Source organism: Mesoplodon bidens, assembly GCF_964165515.1.
Source record: "Mesoplodon bidens genome assembly, chromosome: 2".
Classification (NCBI taxonomy): domain Eukaryota; kingdom Metazoa; phylum Chordata; class Mammalia; order Artiodactyla; family Ziphiidae; genus Mesoplodon; species Mesoplodon bidens.
In genome coordinates this window covers 35,429,060-35,447,511 of record NC_138177.1, presented here as the reverse complement: position 1 = coordinate 35,447,511, position 18,452 = coordinate 35,429,060, and positions in this window count along the sequence as shown.

Below are 18,452 nucleotides of genomic sequence, written 5' to 3'. Positions count from 1 at the left end.
ATATCTACTGTACATAACAGGTGTAAGACTCAGTGATCCTAAGAAACTGGATTGATAAAATTCTTCTTTGGTATATTTGACAGTTTTCCTAATTTTTTATATTATAGTATGTCAAGATCTTGGTTTGTAAACACCCCAGCCCTTGGAAAGGACTGAGCATGTTCTAGTCTGCCATGAAAAGTACAGCTTAAGAGGAGCTGAGGCTTGAGCCTTTTCCGGCCCCTGCCCTGGGCAAGCTGCAGTAGAAGAGGGAGTGAAGGTTATCTAACTGGAGAATGGGAAACAAGTGGTGAGCAGTTGTTTGGCTGCAGGGATATGCCAAGAAGAGCAGTGATGGAAAGCTGCTTTGGGCTTTAGCAGATGCAGCAAGAGTCCCAGAAGATCCTTAGAGATTAAGAAGGGAAAAAAAACGGTCTCAATGGTCTGGGGTTATCACGGCAGTTAAAGGAAGGAAAGCTGTCAGCTCACCTTGTTGGGGGTGAGGCTGTAATGAAATGGCAAGGTGCATCGAGTCATGACTAGGAGTAAAATCTCAGGAAATAGTTATTATAAAACCTAGAAGGAGCCTTTAGCTTAGAAAAATGTTTTAATTGTTCTATTCCTTTTTAAAAATTATGTTGGATCAATAATCCTTTACAATTGTTTTTACTACCGATAACATTTACATTTGAGATATTACTGGTAGAGAGACCTGGACTTTACATTTGACATTTTATTAATATAATATTTTTGTATAAAATGCATGGACTCCTTGGGCCTCACACTCACAAGCCTTGCTCACTCCTGTCTATGTGTTTATGTGGATTCTCTTTCTTAGAATCTTTGTCTGTTCAAATCCTTTCTTAAGTCTCTAACTCAAGTACTACATTTTCCATTAAGCCTTCCCTGGGATTTCTGCCTACATGGTCTATAGCTAATGAACTAATGTCCACGTGCCATTACCAGACATTTAGGACATTTAATCACTCACCACATTGTAATGTTTCTTGGTTTGTTTCATATTGCTTAATTCCAGAACTGTTATTGAGCTTCTATTGTGATCATATCTGGGCTTTACAACATGAGACCCAGCACACAGTATACAGTAGATGCTCTATAAATATATATTGTTTTGATGAATGTGTGCCATAGCCAGACAAGTGAGGGGTAGAGGCTGAATTATGTAGCATGAAATGAAAACATGCCCCCAAACACAGTTGCTTTTGTAAGAGTTCAGACTTGGAGATGTGGTATTGGGTTTATCTCTTTGGGTAATTTCCTGCATTACTGAAAGGAAAGATATGCTGTCCACAGACACATCATTCTTTTTTCTTTTGTTAAGTAAAGTGGCAGGGAATTAAGCTGAAACCTCATCAAGCTCAACTAGAAACACACAGTTGTCAATCTCTTATTGGGAGAATGAGTCATGCTCTTGTATTTTGTGAGTACTTTGTGAGTTTAAGAGGAAATGAACTCTATAGACATGTACAATTTTGTCTGTGGTGGTTGTTATTATTGTTCTTGGGATAGCTATAAAGGTAAATAGATCTGTACTCTGATGGGAATAGAATTTTCTGGCAGCACCTGGAAATTGGAGAAAGAGCCTATAGGATAGGCAGGCATCTGTCTACCTACCTAACAGACCAGTGACTCCAGTGTCCACTGGATTTTAAATCATGCAGCTGACTCTGTGTCAGGACCCAGTGCTGACACTTCATCCTCAGAGGAGCAGCCCCCTTTAGATTCTGATCAACACCAGAGGGAACAATCTGACCAGTCACCTGCAACTTGGACTCATCTGCTTTTACTTTGATTGAATAAAAGTATACTGAGCATCTACTGCACATGAGGTACTGGGGAAAGAGAGCTGATTTGGGCCCCAGTGAAAAGACACATCAGGGAACATTAATAATATCACAGTGTGAAGTCAGTTTAGCCTCAGAATCCCAAGGCTTTGGGTTCTATTTGCTGTTTATATTGAGCTATCATTTCTTGAGCAATTACTATGCACCAGATACTCTGCCTCAGTTTTATATGTATTATCTCATTTAATCTGTGCAATATTCTTATTCTCATTCATTCAACAAATGTATTGAGCACCTATTATGTACCTGGCAATGTTCTAGACCCAGGGAGTACAACAATGTATAGGATGGACAAAAATTCCACCTCATATGGATCTTACATTTTGGTAGCTGACACAGATAATGAGCAAAATAATTAAGTAAAATAATCAGTATGTTAGATGGTGATAAAGTTTAAGGAAAAAATCAGGCAGGGAATGAGGACAGGATAGCCAGGGAGGCCTCAGAGAGAAGGTGAACTTTGAGTAAAGACCTGGAGGAGGGAAGGGAGTGGGTCATGCAAGTATTTGAGGAAAGGAATATTGCAGAGAGAGGAACTTAGAAGTACAAAGCTGTAGAGAATGACAAGGAGACTCCTGTGGCTATAGTGGAAAGGGCAGAGTACTGGGAGGCAAGATCATGAGGCCTTGTAGGCTACGTAAGTAATCTGGCATTTACAGTGAGTGAGATGGGAAACCGCTGGAGGGTTTGAGCAGAAAAGTCATGCAATCTGACTCACTGGTTAATGGCTTTACTGAAAGTGTCCTGGGCAGAGAGAACGTTAGGAAACCAACGCAATAGTCCATATAAGAAATGATGGTGACTTGGACAATGGTTATAGAGTGGACTTAGTGAAGAGAGGCTGGGTTTAAGGTATATTTTAAAGGTTGAGCCAACAGGATTTTCCTGCATGTTGGATTTGGGGTATAAAAGAAAGATGATAATAAGGCCTTAGTTCTGATCAGTTAGAAGAATGAAGATTCTAATTAATGAGCTCAGAAAGAGGATGGGAGAAGCAGATTTAGGGGAAAATATTAGGAGCTCCACTCTAGATATGTTCAGTTTTAGATGCTAGTGACATAGCCAAGCATAGATGTGGCGTAGGAGATGTACAAACATGGAGTCCAGGGAAGAACTTTTTGTTAGAAATAGAAATTTTAGCATCGTCAGTTTATGGATGGTATTTAAAGCCATAAGCCTAGATAAGATAAGCAAGGAAATAATAGTAATAATAAATAAAAATAAGAAAAATAAAACTTAGGACAGTTAAATAACTTAAGATTATATAGCAATGGCACATCAGGGACTCAAATCCTGGTCCATCTGACCACCAAACCATGCCCTTCATGAGTAGAGGGTCCTGCCATCTTTGATGTTTGATACGTAATAGTTTTCCTGGACTTGACCAGCAAGGGGGTTGGGGACTGATAGCAGAAAAGAATGATCTATTGGAATCTGGAAGAGTCCAATGACGAGAAGCCAGAGAGACTCCTGCTGTCTCCCCAGTTCTGTGGAACATATTGGAAATAATCTCTTGCATTTAAAAAGTACTTACAGTAGATTGTATTCATCTCTCTAACTCTTTACCAATCCCTGCATCTATGCACTTTGCAATGGAATCTTCCGGTTTTACCCACTACACAGGCAGGTCATATCCTCCACCCCATCACTTCAGGTTCACCAATGTGAATTGTTTTGGCCAATTCTAGCTAGCATTACATGAGCAAAGTCTTGAGAAGCTCTTGTGTGACTGGGCTTGCTCTCTTCTTCTTATTCCATTGTCATGAGAAGAACATGCCTGGGGTAGCCTGCTGATTTCAGGAGGCAAAGAAACATGTGGAACAGAGCTGATCAGTGTCACTGAGCCCTGCCTAGATCAGTTGATTCCAATCTGACCACCAGACATGTGAGTGAGGCCAGCTGAGATCAGGAAAGTTGTTCAGCTGAGCCCTACTGAGCCCAGCCTAGATCAGCCTGTTCATACATCAGTGAGAATAAACTAATGCTTTAAGCTCCAGAGTTTTGGGGTGGTTTGTTATGCAGCATACTTTTTGGCAAAGCTAACTGATACAGCACCTTACAAAACACCTCCATGGACATTGCCCCATGTAACCCTCATAGCAATTTTGTGAGGTAGAATTTATTACCCCTTTTATACCTCTGAGGGAAAATGAGGCTCAGAGATGTCTCCTGACTTGCCCTAAGGTATGTAGCTAGTAAATAGGAGAGCAAGAATGCAAGCAAGGATCAGTTTCTGATCTTTTGTCTGAGTCTCTTGTCCTCTTGAGTCTAGTACTTTGCCTTTTCACCATTCAGTTGCCATTTGGAAAGACAGTTTATTCTCATGAGATCCTGGAAACAGCATCTTCCTTGTCAGTCTAGAACTTTGATTCACATAGTTAATTATTAATGTAATTGATTGGCTCTTGATAAATTCACACATACACACACACACACGCGCGCACACATACACTCACACTCACTGGATGATCTAAATCCTGCTCTTCTCTTATGCCTTAGGTGAATCTGTCAGGGTAACAACAGGTTGGGGATGGCATCTTGGCCCTAACCTCAAGGAAGAGTCCACCCCATTCTTGAAACCCCATGATTGAAAGTTGTTTCTCAGCTTCCATGGCCTCTGCTCCTACCCATCCCACAGACTTCCTATCAAAGTCCAAAGACACCTCTGTTTCCCAAAGCACCTCTCCTTGGGAGCATGCTGAATTCTGGGAAGAAACCTGTGTGAAAGTCACATTGGTTTGTCCACTTTGTGGTCCATCATCTCTGAAAATTAAAGCCATTGTTGAATTTCCTGCCAGGGAAGAAGTAGCTTACATGTTGTCCAGGGAAGCCTTCATTTTTATTTGTGTTCACAGAATATGACCTGTCCAAGACCTCAGACAAATGAAAAACAGTTCCTCCTGACAAAAAGTGCCTGCATTTTAAATAGATGTTAAGAGTAGGATATCAGCTCTCTCTGGCTGTGGCAGAGGGTGCTCGATGGGGTGGGACTGGGGTGGGGGCATCTCCATAGCCTGGAATACAAAGCACCCTCATCCTCACCTTTTCAGCCTCAATTCCCACTTTCCCCCAAGGCAAAACTCCCAGTCCTGCCAGGTGAGCCTCCTCACTGCCTCTGCTCCCACCACACCTGGAACTTTCCCACCATTGTGATTTTGTTCACACCATTCTTTTGCCTCAGTGTCCTTTCCCAGCCATTCAAATTAATAAGAACCTAATATATAGCAGGCACTGTTCTAGGTGCTGTGCAAAATTAGAATTAACTGATAAAACCCTTCCTGATATGCAGCTTGTGTTTAAGTGACACATGACTGTAAACAAGTCATGTATCAATGGCATCATTTGAGTAGTGGCCTGAAGGAGGTAAAGGTGAGCCAGGCAGATATCTGGGGGAGAGTCTAAGAGCGGGCAAGGTATGTTTGGAGAATATTAAGAAGCTCAGTGTGATCAAAACAGAGTGAATGAGGGGTTGGAGGATAGTATTAGTAGATGAAAGCAGAGAATTAATGAAGGACCAGATTGTGTGAGCCTTGTAGGGCACTGTAAGGAGTGAGATGAGAAGCCAGAGGAATGACATGATCTGCCTTAAGTTTTAAGTGGACTTTCCTGACTATGGTATGGACAATAGTCTGTAGGGAGGCAAGCCCCAAAGTAGAGAGACTGGTTAAGAGACAATTACAGTGATCTAGGTGGGAGGATGATGGGGATTTGGACAAGTGAGCAGTGATGGAGGTAGGGAGAAGTAGTCACAGTCTCTATAAAATTTGAAGGTAGAGCCAACAGAATATGGACGGAGTTTAGATGGGAGTATAAAAAAGAGTCAGGGTTGACTCCAAGATTTATAGACTCGCAAAGTGACATCTGTCTTCTTTCAAGGGCCAACTCCAGCATCTACTCCTCGAGGAAGTTGTCACCGAGCACCCCAAAAATCCCTTTATGTCTCTTCTAAACAATACCATTTATGGGCCACTTATCATATACGGCCCTGAACTGAGAGCCTTTCCTTTCAATGCTTCTCTGTCTCATCTTCCCAAGAAGTCGGTAAACTGTTCAAGAGCTGAAGCTGTGTCTGCTGCTTCTCAGCATCTCCCAAAGTTCAAGAAATAGTGTCTAGTACACAAAAGATCAAAATGGTTGACTGATGATAAATTGATATAGGATTATGGAGTCTTAGCATTCCTACCTCAGAGGCTTGTCCCAGCCACAGGGATGGGAGTGTGTGTGTGTGTGTGTGCATAGAGTCCAGGGCCTAGCCACTAAAGGACTGGACTTAGGGTAGAGCAGGTGCGATGGCCAGACCAATCTCTCATGGGAAGTTCTGCATCCAGAGAGGCTCGGCCTCTTCCCCACGGCATGCACTCAGGTGTGGCGCACATGGTTATTTCTTTTTCTTTTTAAAAAAAATTTTTTTTATTTGAAGATACATAAAGAAACCATTAACATTTTTTTAATTTTTATTTTATATTGGAGTATAATTGATAACAATGTTGTGTTACTTTCAGGTGTACAGAAAATTGTTTTAGTTATAGGTATGCATCTATTCGTTTTCAAATTCTTTCCCCATTTAGGTTGTTACAGAATATTTTGCAAAGTTCCCTGGGCTATACAGTAGGTCCTTGTTGATTATCTATTAAATATTTAAATACAGTAGTCTGTATATGTCAATAAGAGAGAGTGTTCCAACTGTGATAAATGAGGAGAAAAATATAAGATCAAAACCAAACCAAATGGCTCCAAGCAATGGTTGGACTGATTTTTAGCTTCTCTTAGTTTTATGCTCAGCATGTTTCAAAAGTTCTGTTTTCCTTAAAAAGGTTCCCTAAACTTTGGGCCCCAAACCTTTTTTTTTTTGGTATGGTTATGATTTATTCTGAAATTGTGTGTGCGGTGTGTGTGTGTAGTTAGGTTTCAAGGCTATTGGGTCATTCTTGACCTGCCCCAGTTGTAGATAGCCAGGTGGGGAGACAGATGGCTGACGCTGCAGGGGTGAGGGACTGCGACTGCTCAGTGAGTATTTGTGGCTAGTTGATAAATAAACCTCAGGACTAGGAAGTCAGATCCTAGTCTCAGTTGAGAGACTTAGTCAAAGGGGAACCTCCTTGTGGGCTATTCAGCTTCTAGACCAGTGCTTTTCAACCTCTGGATTGAGATATATTGGTGGGTTATGAGATCAATCTGATCTCAGAGAGACAGCAGTGAGAGGTCCTGAAGAGAGAACTTATTCCCTGCCCAGGAATTGAACCTGGGTAGCCTGGATAGAAACCAGGAATCCTAGCCACTAGACCACAAAGGACAAGAGGCTAGAAGCAAAGTTTCCCTGGCTCTTGCTCCATTTCAAAGCAAAAATGTTTCAAGGAGGCAAAAACTACAAAAACAGGTACAAAGTTTATTATTAGAGACACAGCACAGCCTATGGGAGAGCACACAGAGGAGTGGTTTACGTCAGAAGCAAGGCAGAAATACACACCCAGAGAGGAGTGCTCCTGAAGGAGGCACGCAGTAAGTCAGGATCTAGGGAGAAATACACACGGGAGAGAAAGGGTGTGGGTGTCCTTCCGAATGAGGAGAAGCGCAGTAAAGAGGTGATTTAAATCACTTATATAGGACAGTTCTTCCAGGTCTTTGTTTACCTTTGGCCAATTGTCTTGTTTCTTTTTCCACACCTGACCTGTCCTAGGACTCACCCCAACTTGCGTGTACAACTTTTTGCTAAGATGGATTCCACCACAAAGGCCTGTGGGGCTATGTCCACACTTATTATGGGGTGACACCCCCTCCCTTTTTGACCCACAAGTAGGCTAACTGCTCATGTGCAGACAAGGAAGTTTTCCTTGACCTCAGGAGTGGTCATCTTATCTCTTTACTTCAGTAGAGCTCAGCTTCTGCCACTAGCTTTGTCCTTGGAGTGTCTGCGTGAGAACAAAGCTTCAGTTTTACTCCACGTGACAAACACCAGCTGTCCAGCCCAGGGGCCTATCTATCTCCTACTTCGAATCTAGAGGGTTGCAACCCACATTTTTAAAAAAATGAACTAAGATACAGTGTACAGTATAAAAAATGCCTTCATGAGTGGTGGTTTTATTTTGGAAAACTTTGTTTCGGTGTTGTGGATGTGTGGATGTGTATGGGTATGTCCTAGGTAACAATGTAAATTCTATTTCAAATAAGTTTAAAATCTGTTTCAAGAAAGAAAAAACACTGTTCACGACAATTTGGAGACAGGTGGAAGATCTAATTTAGAGAGAGACGCTTCACTCCTTAAGCCACTTCCCCAAATGCCAAGCACACTGGGTCCTGTGTTTTCCAGGAGGTGGCCAGCCCCACACGCCACATTCACACATGAATCTAGTAAAGGGAATGGTGCACTCCAGTTTATAGTCTCAGATACACACACACAGGTGCTAGCACATATGCACACCTTCACTTGGAACAGCTTCCCCCTTTCTGGGAAACAGCCCTAAGCCCCAACAGATTCTCAGAACTCAGCGTTCATCCAAGGGTAAAACTCAAGAAAAGGGGGTTTTCACTTTCTTGCCTGAAGCTGTTTATAAAGCTTCATTAGAAAGGTCTCTCCTCCTCCGCTCCCTGCCACATACTGCTTTGTGCTGGAGCCAAGTGTGTGAGACCTTATTAAACATGCACTTCTAAGCGAGGAGCATTGACTTCCTCTTAATTGAGGCATAATAATTAGAGCATTAACACATTAGGAGGGTGAGACAACATGTTTAGCTTTTGTGATTAATTATCTGAGGATTGTAATAAGTCGTTAAGACATTAATTACACCGGCATGTTTACTGCTCTCGGTTGCACAGGCAAGGCCTCTCCATGGCAAGTCAGAAAGTATCTGAGGAGGTAGCCGTGATGGGAAGCACAGGTGGGTGGGTCACAGAAATGAGTCTGTGGAGCCCTGCAGCCCTGTCTGAGGAGGCTGCTGTCAAGGTCTGCTGCTTTTCTTCCAGGTCGTGTGTGGGCTCAGGATGTAGAAGAATAATTTTTAAAATTTTAATGTAGAGTCAATGAAATAAAGACACTGAGGTCTCCAAGTTCAAAGCTTTTTCAGTCCTAGAGGTCAGTAAAAATGTAAACCATGTCATGGCCTTGGAGAAGGCAGGCTTGTGGGGCTTCCCTTCAGGCCACCCCACAAGGATAAGTCTCTCTGTTGTGTGTGAGGGAGACTTCTATCAGGGAAGAGGAGAGAACAGAGGGGCAAAGCCTGGACATCTGAGCTGGGCAGGAGCAAGGAGGGAGGGCCTGGGAGACTCTGGACAGAAGCCTGAGGGGGAAGGCACTGTCCATTCTGTTCCCTAGGTCACGGGGTGTGGCCCCCGTGCTAGAAAGGCATCAAGATAGGCTGAGTGTGCAGAATGTGTTAGGGGCAAACAGCTATCCGTGTAACTTAAAAAGGTAACAAACTTACTCTTGAGGGAGAAAAGCAGCTTAGGGGACCGGAACCTGGAGAGATCATTTGTTAATTGTTTTAGGCTCTTTGTGTGCACTTCCTTGGGAAGTGGTTATTTGTTCTTGCTGAGAGGAGACGTCAGGGAGAATAACCCAAGAGGTGCGTGGAATACATATTTGTATTCCTAATGATGAAGAGTCACCTGTTAAAATCAACATTTGGCTAAAGCCAAATATGACCACTAGAGAATGAACTTCTGGGTTATAAATCTAAATAATGAATTTTATTATAAACATTTAATTATTCCAAAAAGTTCACTATGGAAAATTTTAGGAGTCGTGTTTTAAGTTTGACATTATGATGCAGGAACAACAATCTCTCAGCTCTGCCAGCCACTGGCTAGGCTGTGAGGACCCCAGGTTGTACAACTACCATCCTAAAGCCATGTCCATGCTCAGTTCAAGTAGCTGGAGGAGTACGAGGCATGGCCTAAAAGAAAGTGAATAACTAATAGCAAATTCATTTTGTCAAGATTATTTTGTTTAACGTTATTAATGCCAGATTTTTTTTAAAAACCACAAAGATTAGAAATATGATTTTATCTAATCTCTATTACTCTGCCTGGGATGGTTATGTACATTGTAATAAACATTTGTGCTTGCAAAAGGAAACAGTGCTCTTCCGGAAGTCTTGATAACACACACATGTTAACTCCCCATTAATTTTCCCATTTACCCATTTGCTTAGCAGTTTGAAAGTTCTGAATAATTACGTTTGTTCTTAAAATTAACAGCTTGCACAATCATCATTAATTTTTGTAGTGTTTTACTTTTGCAATAATAAATGTCTATTTAAACCGTAAGTGGTAGAATTTCAACACATAAAGCACATAAGGAGACTTTCATTCCAAGGTCTTTGTGTAATGCCTTCCCATATTTGAAAGTAAATATTCAGATGACAATAAATTCAAATGACATGGCTTTTTAAAAAACTGATTGGACTATCTTGACTTGAAAAGCTAGTGACCTAGATGATTACACGATCATTGACCACACATACATGCAGGGCTCCTGGAAATGATGTTGAAGTGGGCCTTTGGTTATTTAGCCCTTTGTTGGCTAAATAACCATAATAATAATAATAATAATAGGAGATATAATAATAATAGGAGATTTTAATACTAATAGGAGATTATTATTAATTATATAATAATAATAGATTTTGGCCAAGCACCAAGTTTGAAGGCTGAATTTGGTACATTCCAATCTCATTTGTTAAAATGAAATGGCAGCTTCTGTATAGGGTGAATTACCATCATCAAGAGTTTGGGGCTGGTGTCTTTTGGGGCAGAGTTGAGAAGGCATAATTTAAACGGAGGGAACTGATATCCAAGACCATAAAAGAAGTCAGGGTAGAACCTGGACACAGGCTGCTCCCCACCACCAATATGTTGCCATGTTGACAAGGAAAAGCCTCTTCATCCAGCCTAGTCTGACCTGGAAAGAAGCAGAGGAGGGTGATGTGTCTTCCAGTCTTCCAGTCTGTGCTGGAAGTGGTGGGAATCACCAGCCTTCAGAGCCCCAGCTTCAGAGTTTCCCACTTAGAGATGTGGGGAGGAGGAAGAGGGGCCTTCTTTCCTTTTATCTCCTACCTCCTCACTCCAGAAAGTTTCTCCCTAGGCTGCATTTAAGAATGTTCAATTCCAAATTAGCCTGCTTCCCTGGGGTGTCCTTAGGGTCTGCCCTGCCAGGCTGGTTCAGAGAGACCCTCTAGACCACAGAGCATACTACTAACCTGCAGGTGAAGGCCTGATGGGCTTCGGATCCTACAGAGCATACATTCTTCCTCAGCTCAAGGCTGCCCCCTCACTCTCCTGTTCTTTCTCACTGCCTATTCTGCTCAGAGCATTAAATGTGGAGCAGTTTGTTTATATCCCAGTAGACCATCACTAGAGCTTGGAAGGTGGAAGTTATCATTATTAAATACATTTCAAGTCTTCCACACATATCTGAGTACAGTAAACATTAAAAATTAATGCCTCTAATAATAAAACCCAGAATAGCGAAGCTGTTATTACTAATTGTAATTTATTGCAAGCTGATAGTGTGTTAAGTGCTCTGAAGAACATAAAGGTAAAAAAAACAGCCTTCTTTGAATAGGTGAGTGGGATGAATGATTTCCCTGCTCCTGAGATTACCTGCACGTTGATGCTTACTTACAGAGCTGTCATTAGGAACACCTTCTTCCTGGTTATAGGCCAAGTCTGCCCCTTTAACAATGGGGGAGGAAGAAGTCTTTGAACTATTTCAAGGGGTGATGATAACTATTCTCTTCTGTGGTCCACGAGGTTATGATTCACATGACTGGCATTAACTAACATTTGATGTTATTAGTTATCTTTTCCTGTATGCTATCTGTCCCCTCTACTAAGTCCCTTCAGATTTAGACCATTTTGTATCTCCCAGTGACTGTGACAGTGTTACAGTGTCTTAATTTGCATTATCGTAAGAGCTCTTAAAATGGAATTGTGTGTGCGTGCGTGCATGTGTGCACTCGCAAGTCTTTTGGCCCTTACTAAATTGTAAACTCTTTGACATTCAAGACAATGTCTTAACGTATCTTATTATCTGCTGTTCTTAGCAGAGCCCTGTTCTCCCTATTAACAAATATTAATTGGTTAAATATTAAGCTATGTTAACTTGGCTCATAGCTCTGATATTCTTACACATTAATTAGACATGATTGTCCATTCACTCACTCATTCATTCATTCATCCATCAAATATAGGTTTTTGCATTATTCTAAGCACTATGCTAAGTGCCAAGGGTACAGAAGCAAACCAGACAAGTCTGTGCTCCCTTGGAACTTATTCTCTAAGACAGACAATAATCAAATAAGCATATAAATAAACAGGATAACTTCTAGCCACGGTGAATGCTGGTAGGTAAATTATGGATAAAAGGCGAGTGGGGGGAAGGAAGCTACTTCGAAGAGAGTCATCAGGGAAAATCTCCCCAACAGGGGGAAGGCCTGGCCAGGCATTATCCACAGAAGCTCTGGGAAGATGTTTCTGAGGTTGAAATCATTTAGCCTGTTAAGTTTTCTTTATCTAATTTATTTATTCAGTCACTTAATAATTCCTTTATCATTTGTTATGCCCATGAGTTTGGGGTTCTGAACCTGGCCCTGAGGATCAGGAGATAGTGATGGCATAACCCCGCCCTTGAGGAATTTACAATCTAGTGGTGGAGAGTAACCTGGAGACGTAAAATGACAGTGGATTCCTATGAGCCGCAGAATGAAGGAATCTGGATTATGGCTCACTTTGTATATGCTGTTTTCTGAAGGATTTTAGCAATTAATTCTGCAGGGAGTAAATTCAAATGAAGAATGAGGTAGCCATATAGGCCCTGTATATGCTCACTCAGCTCCTGGCCCAGGGCTGCTTTGTGGTCGGCCCTCAGTGACCATCTGGGAAACTGCATCGAAGGGATGCAGACGTAGAGAATGGACTTGAGGACACGGGGGAGAGGGAAGGGTAAACTGGGATGAAGTGAGAGAGAGGCATGGACATATATACACTACCAAATGTAAAACAGGTAGCTAGTGGGAAGCAGCTGCATAGCACAGGGAGGTCAGCTCGGTGCTTTGTGACCACCTAGACGGATGGGATAGGGAGGGTGGGAGGGAGGGAGACGCAAGAGGGAGGAGATATGGGAACATATGTATATGTATAACTGATTCACTTTGTTATAAAGCAGAAACTAACACACCATTGTAAAGCAATTATACTTCAATAAAAATATTTTTTTTAGAAAAGGGAATGGAGAGATTGAAAGCCACAGGTGGGAAAGAGAAAGCGGGAGGACAGGCGGAGAGGCAAAAGTCACTGCGAACTTGAGCAGCTGAATACCTTGAGTAGGGCTCTGGTCAGGGCCTATATGGCTGCCTCATTCTTCATTTGAATTTACTCCCTGCAGAATTAATTGCTAAAATCCTTCAGAAAGCAGCAGGGAAGTATTACCTGCCCAGAAGACATTTTGATTTAGTGAAGTTTGTGCTTATGACATATTTCTAAAAAGAACCAGATTTTATATCCTCCATATTTCTTGCACAGCCTGTTAGAGTACTCTGTGTGTGTGTGTATGTACATATGTGTATGTATTTGGTTGTTTGATTGACTTGAGGTCTAGAACCAAAGAAGGAAAAAGATTTTTGGTTTCTAAAAGGCTGTAGTCTCTGTCCCCTAAAAGAAGATGAGCCATAAGAATGTCAAAAGACAGCTTGAAAGGAGAAACACAGGATTATGTGTTCCTCCTGGTTACTGCATATAAATTGCTTCTTTGCCTGAAAGATCATGTTCCATAGGGACCAGCAAGTGCCTGGCTTAATATTGTTGGTCCTTGTGCCACTGAGCGAACTGGGTTCTTCCCCCCAGTACTGGGGTGATTGTGTCTAGAATACCAAACACAGGAGGTGGGCATTAATTAGGGCTAATGGCCTGTAATTGGAGTTGCCTTTATCCCTCCTTCCATTCTCCAAGCAGAAACTGTCAGAAGGCTCATTTTCACTGAAGCGTCATAATTAACGCAGAGCCTAATGTGAAAGGCAGATGAGGTTGAAGCCCAAAATAGCTCAGAGATAACCAAGGGTGTATGTGTGCGGAGCTGTGGGGAGCAGGCCTGGGAAAATAAGAGGCTGGCATTTAGGTTGACCTCCAAATGTTTTCCTTTCAGAGAGGGAGTCACCACTGCTCTCACCCTTTCATATTCCTAAAAGGAGTATTCTAAAATACTGGGCTAGTCACTGATGGACTGGGATTTCAGAACCCTGGCCTCTGGAAGTTGCAGGAACCGCACCGGGCGAGTTTCAAATCCTCTGCTTTCCTTTTTTTAAATTTTTTTCCCTAATTTGTAAGGGAAGATTTCCTTCTTCATGAGGCTGACATCTTTTTTGGGTGGACCTGGGAGGGCTGGTAAGTGTAATAATGTCTGCGAAGTCCTTGAAGTGCCTTGGGAAAAAAAATCAAGGTATCTCTCTCTTATTACTGCTGGTCTTCCAATTGCCCTGAACTCTGAGAACCCATTAAAGTGATTACTTCATGAGGAGGCTAGTAGAAAAGCAAGGCTAATATATTTCTTCACTTGGCAGCTCCCACATAGCAAAGGACTCTAAGTGCACTTACAATCACTATCAGATTCTCATGTTTACCCCCTTGGTTCTGCTTAGAACATAATAAACTAAACACCTGCTATTTGTCTCCTAAGAAGACCAGATGTCATGAACTTTCCACAGGTTGCTTACAACACCCCTTATGCACATGCACAAATATTTACTTAATTCCATGCCACTGGAGAACTAGGAGAAAGATAAAATAAGGGGAGTGCCTATGCCACATTCTATCATTCCAGGTCCCCAAATCAGAGAGAGGAAAAATGGGAAAAGAAAAAACTGATGAATGGTCTAGGTTCTCCACATCAGGCTTCCTTGGAGTATTCAGACAAAGTCATTGGCTTAATTTCCATCCTCAGCCATTTATTGAAAGGAGATTCCCTAAATATATGTAACTTTCCTCTTCTCATCAAGTGGAGGTACCAGAGGAGTGTCACATGATGCTAGTTGTAAGAACAAAGACAACAATTGCTAACTTGATATAAGGATGATTGACACATTGGGATATTGTCTTATTACACTTGCTGCTACAGGCCACTACCATGACTTGGGAACATCAAACCATGCAGCTCCTCTGGTAAGGATGGAAAATGGTACCCAGATTATTCACAGCCAGCTGCAGATCACGAGTGCTGGAGGCACCCACATGCAGAAACCAGCTGGTTTGTTTCTACAGAGTGTTTTTACTGCCCTAGTGGGCTTTTTCTTTAAATCCTTTCACTTGGGCAGTAATCTACCATGTCATTAAGTTGCTTCATTAGTAGATTTCTCTAGATCATTTGGATTTTTATTCTGATGCTTGGCCATATTGGAAAACTTGGGTATAAATTATTTTCCTGATCTCAGAATAATCAGGGGCTAACTTATTAAAGAGACATTGTTTTCTGATTTTTCAAACTTCCTCTGACACTTAGTAATTTACCTGAGTTGAAATACTTGCAAGTACAAGTGATTTGAGCCAAAGCCAGACAGTGTACACATCTTAAAGATACTTGGGGAAAAGTCACTGGGTAGCTGTGAATATGAGCTTTGGGGTTGACTGGGGATAGGCAGCTGGGTTTGAGAAATGGTGTTGAGCTGGCACATACTGCCTGGCGTGGCCCTACTGAACCTCCTCTGATGAGTGGGTACCTGATGTACTGGCTGTTCCATTGCTTGAATATCACATCTGCATGCAGCCCAGTCCTCTGCTTTTAACAGTGGCACCAAGGTGTTTTGAAAGAAAGATGGTGTTGCTTTCCACATACTGAAATTTATGCTAGAGATACATCCTTTAAATATATACAATTTTTATTTTTATTTTTTTGAAAATGCTGGAGATAAAGATCCAGATCTCTTCATTTTCTACATGACAAGTCTTTAATAGGTTAACATTCTTCACTTTTTTTTTTGCCAAATTTTCTAAAATGTTAGAAGTTAGAGATGCATGAGGAGACAGGCTGCTTTTAGGAAACTCCAAGTTTCAGACACCTAGAAAGACAGGTGGGAAGAGATTAGCAGGTAAGGCTGTAAATGGGCCAGTTGTAAAGGGCATTGAATATAGCTGTATAGGAAAGAACAACAAGAACATGGGTTAAAGTCTCAGCTCCACACAGGGAGGTCAGCTCGGTGCTCTGTGACCACCTAGAGAGGTGGGATAGGGAGGGTGGGAGGGAGGGAGACACAAGAGGGAAGAGATATGGGAACAGATGTATATGTATAATTGATTCACTTTGTTATAAAGCGGAAACTAACACACCATTGTAAAGCAATTATACTCCAGTAAAGATGTTAAAAAAAAAAAAAAGTCTCGGCTCCATTATTTAAACACCCATGTGAATCTGGAAAAGTCCTATGAGCTCTCTATCCTCTGATTCTTAATCTGTCAGATGGGGAGAAGACTTCACTGAAAAGACCCAGGTTCTTTCCATATTCCTGCTCTGCTATCCTCAGGCCACCAGATTAGCTCCTCTCATGATTGCAAAAGGACTGCTGCAGTTCCTAGTGTCATGTATTTATGCATCAATGTCTGAAGATAAACACAGGGCCTACTGTATTTTACAGAACCTAAGATGTCATTGGCTGGAAGGTACACTATTATTATTATATATCACCACAAAAGAAACAACACTGCCAATTAGATTATGAAAAACTGTTTTTCCTCAAATGCATCCTGAATTATCCAATTGATGAAACGCAACGTACAATATATTTTCTTATGTAAGAATGTCTCTAAAACCCTTTACCATACCATTTCCCCTCTGTCAGCAGATTTCCCACACACCAGTCCTTAAGCCATTCCCTAGTAGTATCCCTGTATCTTGTGTATGTCCTCCTATTCTCTCCTCTCCTGGGCCATTGGAAGTTTGCAGCTTCTGCTGCAGCACCCTGGGCCAGTTCTATGCAAGCCCACACCATTTTACTAAGTCTCTGGCTTCTCTCACCACTTCTGCACTTTGGTAAACACCATGCCAGCAGTTACTCCTTACGGGACGAACTCTTACCAGTGGAAGACAGAGAGTGGGAACAGGCTTGCAGATAAATTGCTTCTCTATTCCCCGCTGTGATGGCCTGTTCCAAAGCATATGTGTTTTTTTTTTTAATTCTTAGAATATTTTATTTATTTATTTATTTTCTTTATTTTTTGGCTGTGTCGGGTCTTAGTTGCGGCATGTGGTCTCTTCGTTGAAGCACTGGGGCTTCTCTCCAGTTGTGGTGCGCGGGTCCAGACCACATGTGCTCTGTAGTTTGTGGCATGCAGGCTCTCTCATTGGGGCACGTGAGCTCAGTAGTGTCTCACAGGCTTAGTTGCCCCGCAGCATGTGGGATCTTAGTTCCCAGACCAGGGGTCGAACCTGCATTCCCTGCATTGGAAGGTGGATTCTTTACCACTGGACCACCAGGGAAGTCCCCAAAGCATGGGTTTTTGATGTAGCTTCTCTGGAGATAATCTCTAGTGTCTCAGTAACTTTGTGTCTGTTTGTGAAATAGTGGCCAACCTGGAAAAGCATCAACTTTATTTACTTCCCATTCTCTCTCGCAGCATTTCCTCCTTCCTTCACTCTTGATACCCTGACATCATATCTTCCAATAAACCTTGCCTCAGACCTTGTTTTCTAGGGGAACAGGCTGATACAACCACCACAATGACCTCAAACTAATCAAGATTAGTTCTAGTTACTTGGGGGAGGAGTAGACTTCAGAAGAAAACTAGAGCTCTGCCAACATGGAAGAGAAATGACATAGCTGGAGAGAGGGCGATCAGCAGTGTTTGATTAGTACCTGCCTTGCTTCCCAGGTTTGTTAAAAGAGTTAAATGAGATAATGAGGTGTAAATGTGCTCAGTCAACCATAAAATAACATAAAAATGTAGAGTTGTCATTAGACTCAAGACTATTCACAAGAAATTTACTATTTATTCACTCATTTAACAAAAATTATTTAATGAGCACCTACTGTTTGCCAGTCCTGTGGCTGGCAGAGATAATACAGTAGTTCCTGCTTTGCAAGAGCTTCTTGTCTAGAGGGAAAATGAGCATATAAATTACATGTGATTACAATTTTCTAGAGGGAAATAGAGTGTGTGTTGTAAGAACCTAGGTTTGGGGGGGTCAGACAAAGCTTCCTGGGCAAAATGATACATAAGCTAAGAGCTGGAGGATGATCTGGGGATAGGTGGTTGGGGGTGGAGAGATGTGATAGGTAGAAGGAAAAGCATATACAAAGGTGAGGAGATAAGAGAGGGCTTGGTGTTATTTTTCTGGGTAGAATGGTAAAGGCCCATTTATGGAGCATGGGTTCCTTGAACTGAACTGTGAAGGCAATGAGGAATGACTGAAATGTTTAAGAAGGGTAGTTTTAGAAAGATCTCTTCAATAATGATAGAATGTTGGAATTTTGTGGGGTAGGGATACAGGATGGGAAGAAGTAAGGAAGCTGAGATATGACCATGTAATGTGGTATTTTATTAGTTTAATTCAATTTTGGAGAGTTTTTCTTAGGTAAATATTCTTCATAATTTAGGATTTTAAGAATATTACAAACCCCACATATGTCC